At 35.3% G+C, this 12,560-nt stretch overlaps 1 protein-coding gene across 1 annotated transcript in view; it reads left to right on the forward strand.

Moving 5' to 3' along the window:
* The first annotated feature begins 5,950 nt into the window (after positions 1 to 5,950).
* Positions 5,951 to 12,560, forward strand: part of LOC113227530 — a 40,187-nt gene continuing 33,577 nt past the window's right edge. The window contains exons 1-2 of the mRNA XM_026460468.1: positions 5,951 to 6,017; positions 9,586 to 9,697. The gene's annotated coding sequence lies outside the window, so the exon portion shown is untranslated. The remainder of the gene's footprint in view (positions 6,018 to 9,585; positions 9,698 to 12,560) is intronic.

Genomic DNA, 12,560 nt, shown 5'->3' on the forward strand with positions numbered 1-12,560 from the left:
ACAGTGAAACAGTGTTAAAGTTTATATAAAAAGTGCGCGTTGCTACGACGAATAATAGTTTAAAGGATATGAGCGGTATAAAAGAATTTAAGGTGCATGTAGACCGATGGTCAACATACATGACACGTTTGAACGCGTGGTTGACGATCAACGATACCCAAACAATCTAAATATTTAGTAGCTGCCTTTGCTATCCAGATCAACCGGAACTCATTCGATAATATTGAAAAGTTGGTAGAAGAACATCTTTCGCCCAAAAGGTCTGTCATTGCAGAGACAGTTGATATTTCAATCGTGTAAACAACTAGAAAATAGAATATAAATAGATACCGCATATATACCATACAGTCTGTGTTTTTTAAAGATGGAGTCTAAGATCTTAGGATAGAGTAAAATGACGTTTAATTCGAGCAAAAGTGTTGCCCGCTTACAAGAAGCTATTGACTGCTGTCGATAAATATTCTGTCGGCTATTGACTGAATATTGGTAACCGAACTTGTTGCATTTGAATAACCATCGGCTTATTATTCATCGAACTGCTCGGCGCGGGTTCCCTTGAATCGGTAATTTTTGTAACTTCATTCAAGAACAGCAACAGTTATAAATAACGATATACTATGAGTATTTTTAGCTAGCATTACCAGCGCTAATTAAGTACAGTTGTCCATTATCATGTAGCTAAATTATCGTAATAATTAACCCATCAAAAATAAAAAAAAAACGACATAAAAGTACCTACATTATGAAGCAAAGTAAAATGAGTAAAACTATATGAAGTGTGCAATCCTGACTTACGCAATGGCGTGCATTAAAATAAAATGTTAGGTAACAAATAAACACAAAACAAGAAAAACAATCTCAATATTGAAAGTGGCACTCCGCACTGTGTACTTATTCAAATTTCGGTTACTTTCAAGTAAGTTATTTTGAAATAAGACTGTTTACAATTTCCTTCCAAAACTGAGGTAAGATCCGATCAACGGATCCAGTGCACAAAATTTTTGATTAAAAGTACGCGCAATTCGCGTAAGGAACTTATTCATGCCATAACTAGTGGAATTAATGTGAACAGAAAATAGCGGTTTTGTCGTAGAGAGTGAGATCTTGATCGGCCCTCTTAAAAAGACAAAAAGAAGACACATCGAAAACGTTTGTGAAAGAATTAACAAATTTGCCTTCGCTTGAAATGTTTGCGTAATACAACAAATATGTCAACCATGTTAACAGTTTATCACGCATATGTAGTCTCGACCCTACGTTATGGACTTCTTATCTGGGGAAATGGTACGAATATAAACAGAGTGTTATTAGCGCAAAAAAAATGTATACGTGCAATTACTGGTAGGACTCCGCTTGAATCCTGTAAACCTATATTTAAAGATCTTGGTTTATTACCCCTGCCTGCCTTATATATTTATGAAGCCAGCATTTTTGTGAAAAATAATTTACATTTGTTTATTAAGAGTATTGACGTGAACCATCGAAATTATAGAAATCCCAATAGACTAATTTTTTTTGACGTACCTAAGGTAGATAAATATAATCAAAATTGTTTGTGTATGTGTGTCAGAATTTACAATAGATTACCAAATGACATTAAACACTTGCCCATTACATTATTTAAGACTAAATTATATGAATTGTTAAAGAATAAAGTATATTACAGTATTAGGGAATTTCTACAATAATTTTTATGTAAAAGAATTTAAATTAATTATATATAACTTAATGTAAATGTAATCATGTGACGACCTATTTTTCATTTATTTTGCATGCCTAAATTATCTTCGGGCGAAACATGCTTGAACTTATATGTATTTTATTGTGTTATCATGACCACCATGTTTTATGCAAATAAACGATTTGATTTGATTTGATTTGACCCATGTCCATCACTGTACGCCTTTTTCCAGAGTCAGCTTTTCTTAACCTCCTAAGACCCTGTGTACATCAAAATATATATAATATGTGAAGTAGAGCTAGACCATAAATTGGTCATTCTCGGACTAGTGTTCACTACCTAATTTCCGGGCAATTTTTATTATTTAAATATTCAAGTGTTAGTGATGCAACACACCTCTGCTCCTGCTTTGTAATTTAGCAATTTTTTTAGCAGATTTGTCTTGTTATGGGCAATTGTGTAATCAAAAGTCCAAGTTCTGTTTGCAACTATTTATTTTAAATAGGAGTAGAGCTCCTTGAGAAAGAGTTCGTCTACGGAAGTACTACCAGTGAGGGGCGATCTGTCACTCCCTGCATTGATCAAATCAATGCTGGAAAGCGACAGGTCGTGGACGGAGGTAGTATCCTTCTGCTAACGCGTGATGTCGCAGAAGGAAGTTGCTCCACCCTTCTTCCAATCCGCCGCAGGAGAGCCGGGCGTCAGAGGAGGCTCTATCAAGTTCTCCTTCAACCACCATAACAAGGGTTTTAGCGGTGGACGCGGGGGCGTCTGCCGCCCGTAATGCGGCGTATCTGCGTGCCCCTTTTAGTGATGAATGGGGCGCAGTTTCTTCAGCTCCACTCCAACGGGAATGGGCCCTCGGCCAGCGCCATTGGGACCGCAGAAAAGTGCGAAAGCTTTCCTGTTGTCCCGGCAAAAGATGCAGGGACGGAACACCGTGGGGTTTTAGTCAGTAGGAGCCGGATATAATCTCTCTGTTGCCGGCAACAGAGAGGTTATGTCTGTGTGAAGGATTTCCCCATGTAAAAAATAAATAAAGGTAAATACTACCAGCTTACTTATATCTGCCGTCAAGCAGTGATGTGAACATTACTGCGTTCCGGTTTTGAGAGGTAAGGGTGACGGCCGCAGTGGCAGTGCCCCTCAGATCTTTGTGATTTAAAGATCTGAATGGCTCTGCAACCTGCTGCAACTATCATAGATAGGTTCGTGTACGATTTGTTCGTCCCGTCTCTTGATATCATAAAAAAGAACATATTATGTTGAGATCTTTATTGTATTTACACTTCCCCTTCCGCATCCGTTCCTGTTTCCGTTGCATCACCTATACGTAAGATGTGTTTGTCATCACATGATGTGTTTTACATCACTGTCATAGTATCTGCCCTGTGAGTTCTGTCTCGGCAGAAAACCCTGGTAGCATTTAGATTTACCTAGATCAAAAACGTAGAGCTAAATTAATGCTGTCCTCATTTTGTCATGTCTGAAGCTAGTAAACCGGGAGCGACGGTTAACCCAATTATGACTTGATTTTGTGCTATTACACGAGCTCTACCTTAATTCAAAATCCAGTGCCTTAAGTGGAGAAAATGTTCGTTAACCCACCTTAATAAGAGCTTATGATAGATATTTCAACCGGTTTTTGTATACGTTTTTTGTTTTACAATTTCTGTGGATATCTACCACTGGAGCATTGAAGTGAACTAAGTCTTAAGAGGTTGTATCTAATTAGGGAGCGTTGTTACAGCTCTATGAAGGACTACTTCGATTTAAGATCCTTAAGTAAGGGAATTTGGTATAAAACTATTCGATCCAATCTACCTGGCATTACATGGTTTGTGGACGCCAAAATGAGCAGGCGTGAATTAGTTACGGCGTTAAGGCTTCGCTCAGGACACGTTCCTTTGAACAAGTTCGGTTATCTGATGTCAAAGATTCCTTTACCAAACTAGATACGTGCCAGAAGACGTTTATTTTGTGATAATGCAGTGTGTTAGGAGTGGGGTGTTAAGACAACAGATTCCGGACTTAACGCTATGTGCAGTAGGCATATGCAATAGCATCTTGGCCTGCCCCTTGCTCATGGAGGCTGAGATGTTGTATAACGTTGTGAAATTACCAATACCTAGATTGTAATATCTCAGTATTGCCCCTATGAGGGTGGCATATCTATAAAGAGGAAATCCTCTTTAAAAAAGTCATCTATACTACCTGAAATGGCTTTGGTTGATTACTGTGAAAGTGTTGAAAGTCACATTGGAAAAAATATACGGTGTGAAAAACACGGTTCTTAAAAATTTTCAAGATAGAAAAAAAACACAAACTTACCTCGAAATTGTACAAGAAAACCGCTGTAGTCGATGGGTACTTTATATATACCAATGAGTTTTTTTAATGTCAACTGAAGTAGAACACGTGTGCTATACGATATACATTTTTCTAATGGCTTCAATTTTGTTTGTAAAAAAATAAATTCTGTAAGAAAGCCAGTGTCCCTTACGCTTGACTGAAGAAAAATGAACCGAACCGTAAATTAGTAGCTGACGTAGTAAGATTCTTGAGAGAGAGAGAGTCTTTTGTCTCTGTCAATGAGTTTTTTCTGTGAATAGACGACAGTTTATATTTAAGAATACTCTTACCCCCCCCCGTTCACACGACATTGTACTGCACGTTTTTTGCAGTATAAATCTTACCGAATAAACAGTGGCGCATATATTAGACATAATGATAATGATAATGATAATTATAATATATTTATTGCAGTTTACATAATATAAATAATACAAATTTTACATTATATTACGTATACATGTAATACCCTGGAACGGCATAGCAATATAAAACTTATAATATGGTTTAATTACATTTCAAGCCTTAGCAATAATTATTATTACAAAATTTCTTATTATATTTCTTATCATATATATAAACATATTATTAATTGTACATTTATGTGTTATACTATTTTAATTTACCTATTTGCTACTTTCACGAATTAAAGGTATACGCTTCTTATCTACATTAGTTAAAAAAATATAACCGATTCAAAATTTTACGAAGAAGTTTACGTCACGAAATTATATCGTTAATTTGACCAACACGTTTGGACCATTGGACTGATTGTCATGAAAAATGTGGCCGAGGACGCCAGACCAACAGCCAATAAGGATGATTCTAGTGGTGCCCGTGCAAAACTATAACGGTATGACTCATTTTATTTTTGGCATATTACTTAAATTTTTACTATGATACCGCATATCAAATCACTTTAATACAGAAACTACATTCAATCAAGGTCTGTTGTACAAAAACATGCACCTTATTATCGTGACGTAACGTATTTTATGAAATGACAAACACTTGGCGGTGGCATATTTATTTTTGTACGGAGAGTAAAAAGCATTGTTAGGAAAAAGTTGAAATAATTAATGAAATAATAAGATTACACTTTTCGTTCTTCGTAGTATTAAAAACTAACGTGCTTTTTTTTAAATTTTCTATTTACTTTTGTATGACTGAATAACAATATAGTATTTTTGTTTACTATTTCGGGGCACACCCTTTTTTTTGTAAATGCACATATATTTTAAGAAATAGTCAAATATGTTTTTGTTTTTTCTGTACAATAAATAATTAAATAAATAAATTTACCGATCATAGTCAAGAGAAGCTTTCGTATATCGCTTTTTGTAGTTTTCTCCATATTATTGTTAGGAGAATTACAAAAATTGCAGATAACACAATACAAGTGACGTCTGAGGCCTCATCTCTCGTTACCTAGACTGTAACCGGTTTCAATAAAACTTTGCCACTAGACGTAATTCCGCGAACTTTTGAGGTTTTATAAAAAAAAGGTTGCAATTATTCATTGTACTTAATTACAAAAGTTATTACTTATTAATATACGTCATTTTCAATTTTCCAAAGAATGTTCTAATTTACGCTACATAAAAATGTTTTACAAATTATTTCAATGCTCGCGTTTATCGTAACAATCCACAAAATAGATAAAAACTAAAAGAAGACAGTATTTTTTTTACTTCTGTGAAATCAGTGACACGTAGAATATTCTTGGTCTATGACCAAAACAATATAAATCGTATACGTCATTGTCACAGTAAATTTACAGCTATGTAGTATTTGTTGAAAATAGTATTTTATTTAGCAAAAATCTAAAAAAATACCAATTCAAAAATGGCAAAAATTAAGTAGTGAAAATCAAGTGTTCTTTTCAGTTTTTTTAACATTAAAATTTCAATATGTTGTGTGTCCCGACCTAAGGATGGATTTTTTGTTCCGCTCCTCGCTCTAACAATTGAAAACTTAGGACTATGTTAGTAAATTACACTTAAAAAAAATAGAAAATAAAAATAGGTATGCGCAATTAGAATTCATGTCACCGTTCATTGGTGACGTGAATTCTTTTCCAGTGGCACAATATCGAACACGCTACTTCCTCCGATATGGTATTCAGAAGGCTGTTACCGCCGCAACACATCCTGCTCATGGTCGACGACATGCGTTTTCGTACAACTGCGTCAAAACCGTTGGTACGCGCTTTCGCAAACATGGACGCACTACAGAACGGGGGCAGTCGCAATATGTTAGGTACTTGTTGAAAATGTAGTGAAGGCCAAGATCGTTTTAAGCGGAGAGTATGAAAAGTTTTTGTAACTTGTTCCCAAGATATGGGATTTCCTAGATGTGGAACATCCTCATCGACATAAGTAGTGCCTACAATATCACCAGCACCCTTATACCCTTCAGTAATGCTCACATTACTGACTGACGTCAGTAGTAGGTAAAGTGGCAGTATTTCCCTGGGCGAATTTTTTCATAACGAGCTCTACTGCTACTGTAAACTGTGCAAAATCCAATAAAATCACAATATTATAACCTTGATGTTACGCTGCAATCTGGACTGTTTGCAGTTTGTTGCAGATTGTCAAATCCCTCAACAACTTACATTACAGCTGAGTCAAAGTTAAATATTCATTCATCCATAGGTAAAACAAATTTACACTTGCAAACGTCATTATTAAGCTAAGGTAAATGTCCCAGTGATTTACGCTTTTAGACGGAAAATCACGTATTTCGCCAAAAAAGTACTTAATTATCAGTCATACTAACTACCTAAGCATGTTAACTTATTAAACGGTTTGTCATTTATCTTCTAGGAACTATAAAATTTAAAATAATCATAGGCATTATTAATATATTCCAGTTTTACGCTACTCTAAAATTGTACCAGTGTATGACAGGCAGAATTTCTAATGTCCCAATAGTTGACTATGGCATAGTGAGATCGGAGTATCAGTATTTGACAGGACGTTATGTTAAAATTTGATAGTTATTTCAATGCAGTAATCAGTTGATAATAATAAATTTAAAAAATAAGAAAGACCGTAATCAAACGAGTTGCATTTATTAAATTATTAAAATTAATAAATACTTACTTATATTTGTAGTCAATGGAAGTAAGTGCGTGCAAAACACATACAAAATAGAAACTAGTAATAGAAAATATAGGGATGTAACAGAAAGGTGTAGTTATATTAAAGGACTCAAAATAATGCTTACTTCATCTAGAGTCTCTGTGCAAAATTTCAAATAAAAATGAGTTACCAAAATGTTGATACAAATTTAATGAAATTTTAAGTTAGTAAAATTTTATACAGTAAAGTAATCCGCGGTATTCCATATTTTCTCGCAGCTGCTGCGATAGGAATTGATCTTGATACTTCGTCTACCGCCTTAAATACGTCATCATCATAACAAGCCTAAGTGGCATTTTTTCATTGAACAATACCAGTTAACACTAGTTACGTCCTAGTTTGACACCTCAATAAACAACTGTCAATTATTGGGTCCCCATCATTGACTTATAATTGTAAGTCAATGGTCCCCATAGTAAAACAGTTTTTGACACCCATGTCAAACACTACTGAAAGTACCAATAGAAACTTGTCACTAACAGAGTAACTTAAACTTATGTTCTCCGTCCTTACAAAATGGTCGGAATTAAGATTTAATAAATATTCATATATACGAGTGCTTGACATGGTTGTCAACTACTAGTAAACATTAAAATTTTGCACCAGTGCATGGCTCTAAAATAAAATATAAACGATATACATCAATAAAAACACACAAAATTATATATCGTTTTGTTACTTTATGTTGCTTTTATAGTTATCTAATAGTTTTAATAAACACTTACCGGTAATTAATAATATTCCGACTGATAAATTCATTTAAACTACTCAGTCTTAACGATTTATACAACAAGAGCGACACACGTTACATTCCGATCACCTGCTCGCAAAGACTTTCGCCATATAAATCATCTTTGTACAGAGTACTAAAAAACCGACCTCAAAAGTACCTGGAATTACGTCTATTTGCTAAGTATTATTGAAATATCCCTTAGTTCGCCACTATACAGGACTGGAGATAATAATAATCGGTTCTCAACACTCAAAGTATATTGATTGAAAAACGCCTTGAATTAGAAAAATAGCAAAATCAACCATTAAAATAATTGCTCCTAAATTAAAGTTAGGCGCTATTTATAAAAATGAATCTTCATCCGTGAACCCCCTTAAACGTGGATGATTTTCTTCAAAATGAAAAAAAAAAACCACTATGGACGTACTCCCATTCCAACAAAAAAAGAATCATGAAAATCGGTTCACAAATACCGGAGTTATCGCGTAACATACATACAAAAAAGGAACACAGTCGAATTGGGAACCTCCTCCTTTTTTGAAGTCGGTTAAAAAAATATTGAATTAATCAATGAAAGCTTTTAAATTAAATTCATAGATGACGTTGCTAGTACATTTAACACGGTTTTGGAGTAATATCAATATTTGTTTTCTTATTTTTTGAGAAAAAATGCAAAAGGGCCATGCATTGGGACAGTGTCAAAGATTGGTACATTTACCTTAATGCTCGTATATTGTTGCTGATTTCCTTGAAAAGAACAAGCAAGAGACTCCAGGAAGTGCTCTTTTCCGACTTAAATGCTATGGAATACACTTTGAATCAAATTTGTGTGGAATCCAGTCATGTTGTCTTTCCATACATCTTTATCTAACACGTAGCTTTCAATTTATAATATGACTTTTCAATTAAAATATTTTTAATATAGGTTCTAAAACTTAGAAAATGATAATTATAATATGTACATATATGCTCCGGAATCTTATTGTAAAAACGTATATAGTTCCCCTTAGAAGAATCGTTTACTTTAGTTAAACAAAATCGTGGTACCAGGATTTTGGACTTAGTTTTTAGCAAGGCCTTTAACACGGTGGTATATGGTGTTTATGGGAATCTGGTGGTCAGTTAGGGGCATTTGAGTGAGTGAGACCCGCACCATTAAACCAAGGTTCTCGATCGTAAACGAAGGTCGCGGTTGCGTCTTATACCAAATGCCTCTTGCTAGTGTAATTTCGTCGTAGTCTTTATCCCAAATGATTAGACAAATATCTCTAGCTAGAGGAATAAGTTCGGTAGCAGTCTGTTTACAAAACATGCTCACGCCATCAGATATGGCTTCTTTAGCAAATTTAGCTAACTCCTCATTACCTAGGGTACGTACGTGTGATGGAATCCAGGGCATAAAGATTTTTTATACTCAACTTGTGGATAAATTTCTTGGCTTCATGTGCTATTGGTATGCCTTTACTCTCTAAATTACATTTGACCAAGTATTGGAGCGCACTTCTAGAATCTGTGGTAATTAGAATCTTATCTCTCGGTCATCTTTTTTCTTAACGAATTCAGAACTAATGTGTTTGGATTTGAAATGTGTTGATGACTTGTTAGCTTACGGATTTGGAGTACGATGTAAAGGGGATTTTAAAATTTAAATTTAATGTATTATTATTTTTCAGGGCATACGATGACTTTGGGTACGACAGGAGAAGAGGTTATATGTTGATCGCTAGATCTTATTATTATTGCCCCCACTTGAGGCGTACGGCCATCAATAATATTGAAAATAATGTAAGTACATTGTCAAATACTTTTTGTCCATCTGGGGGTACCATAGATATAGAAAAAAGGGGAGATGTGGTATAGGGGCGTGGTTCGTGTCGCCTCGATATGATAATTTTGATCATATCGAGGTCATATTAGGTGACACGCCTACAAACATCGCCATAGTGACATGGCGATCGTTGTACACACAAGATCTCTCGTAAAACGTGAACGTGCCAAGTTGTAGCGATACACCTTGTAAAAATTGGAGTGAAAACAAAAACTTTTAAAACCAGGGAGATAATATTGCACCGGCTATTTGCATATTTAGTTGCTATTTCTATTATTATTCAATGTTTTCTATTTGTCTCCATAGAAATTTCTAGGCTCAAATATAGTGATGTTCACTTACGATGACTGATGTTTATCGACATTAAATTTTTACTGAAATGGTTGAATTTCTTACTATGATTTTTGTAATTAAAGTCCCTAAAATATCGAAGCGAAAAGCATTCACCTTAAATTGTTTTCTTTTATTTTATTATTATTATTATTACTAAACATTTTATTTCGAGTAACTTTAACACAACTCATATTTCGGATAACCGTTTCAATTTCATGTCAATTTGTATGTTGCTGGTGCTTGAAGAAAAATGTATGTGTATTATTGTTTTACATATTTAACATATTTCAATTCCATTATACTCGTAGATTAAACGTAGAATATTTTTAATTTTTAAGTTTTTTCAATGAGTTTAAAATAAAAGAATGTTGGATTGAAGCTGCAGGAAAATCGGAAGATTGGTTTTCTTATTACTATTTCTGACTTTGTTTCAATTTGCACAGCAAATGCATTTAAAAAATAAATAAAATAAAATACAATTGTAGAAAACTACATAAATCCTTCATAAAAAACAACTTAATTTAATTTATTAAATTCGTTGATGGTTCGAGTTTACTCTTGACAGTGACAGCTTCACCAACCCGTGGTAACGTGTCATGGAAAATTGACACTGGCGATGATCGCCATATTTTTTATATTATTCTTATAAAACTGACACTGGTCCGAGCCTAGTGACCGCCATTAAGAAAATAATAATAATTCATATTAATATATTAATTTCATAATACACTAGTACCAGTGTAGATATAGCATCAAAAATGGAATATTTTTTTAATATTAAAAACAGCCACATGGTTTCCAATTATCGATTAGGTAGGACCACATACCTCGTTGAGTAGCGTCAGTTTAAGGGTATTAAGGTTAAAAATACACGGAGCGGTTTCCATCCGCGCCGGCCGGTGCTTGCAAGACAGCGGTTTTATTTCAATACTCACGACCCTGCAAGTTTTTGCGGGCACGTAGCCGCCGCAGTTGCGGGCACGAAACCGTTGCGATTGCGGAACGGACCGCGAAGTTAGTGGGAGTTAATTGCAAGTCGCGCGGTTAATAGAGAACTCACCCCGCGTGCGCCTGCACCACATTGCGCCTGAACTGACCGCCAAAGTGCGCGGGCGACGACGACGGCCGCCAAGCCCGCAGGTCATTGCGTCCTGCGCGGTTCTACTAGTACCCCGCCGCGGCAACCGCGAGCAACCGTCAACATTACAGGCGTAAAACGGGCCGTGAAATGTGCTACAAATTTTACATCCTTAACTGTTACATTCTACAGATGCTGCGTTCCCGCGGCAGACGCGGGTGAAAACCGCTTCGTGAGTTCTTAGTGTAACGAAAAATGAGTTTCAGCGCCATCTAACGTGTGATAGTTAGCTATTATATACTAGTAGCATTTTTACTAAAACGCCACCTGATGGTGAATGGCTGACACAGGATGAAAAAAATACTGAAATATTGTCATATAACTCTTATTCAAGTGACTGTAAGTTTAATTTTGTTAAATTTTAAAATTATGTTACGTCGTTTTCAGGTTTTAAGCCCTACCCAATCAAAATCTTTAAGTTATGGTAGTAGATAATAGAGTGTAAAGTTTGAATTGCACATAAGCTAAAAAGTGGCTACATCGGTACCCGATCTTAGATAGCGTCATTACATATCTTCTCTATTTTTTTCTATATCTGTGGGGGGTACGGTAGTGACCACGGAAGAAAAAAAAACAATGGAAGTGCCTCATGGAATAAGCAAGTGCAGAATCCGACGCAAAGTGTCATTATTCTCAAAATCGAAACGATATATCAATATTAGACTTTTGTTCACGTATAATAAATTATATGACAGTATTTATACTCTGCATTTCACAATAAACTAGACAATAGCTTTATCACATTACCAAGATTACTGCGTGTCCCAGGTTTACGCGGGAATTCGGTAGTCGTTACTAATCACACTACGCTTCGCAATTCGTATTATTCGTCCATCACGCCCCTGCGTCTGGAGAGAACAGGTGGATAATTTGTTGCCGATGTTAGGACTAGGCTTGGCTTCCACCCCTATGTTGTGGATATTCCAAAGAGTCGGACGAAGCGTTACGCCTCCACATTTATATGGCGAACGACTATGGAGTGGAATTCCCTGCCTGCAAACTTGTTCCCTGAACGTTATAACTTGGACCTTTTCGAGGCGAGAGTGAATAGGCGTTATCTAGGTTAGCATGCTCCATCGTCGACCTCATCGTCACTTTCCATCAGGTGAGATGGACGTCAAATGCACACTAACATTAGAATAAAAAAAAACTTTTTTAGGCTGATTTTTGACTTTTTTACACGACATTTCAAAAACTAAATTTTATGTATGTAATATGTTTATGTGTCGAAACGACTAAAATATAATAAAAAAAATATTTGTCGTTTTCGAGTAACATGAAGGAAATATATATTTTCTGAATCCCGTGGCCTTGGATTCGGTAGATTTTATGCCACCGAATTTAGAAAA

Source organism: Hyposmocoma kahamanoa, unplaced genomic scaffold (genome assembly GCF_003589595.1).
Source record: "Hyposmocoma kahamanoa isolate Upper Pololo Valley unplaced genomic scaffold, ASM358959v1 211, whole genome shotgun sequence".
NCBI lineage: Eukaryota > Metazoa > Arthropoda > Insecta > Lepidoptera > Cosmopterigidae > Hyposmocoma > Hyposmocoma kahamanoa.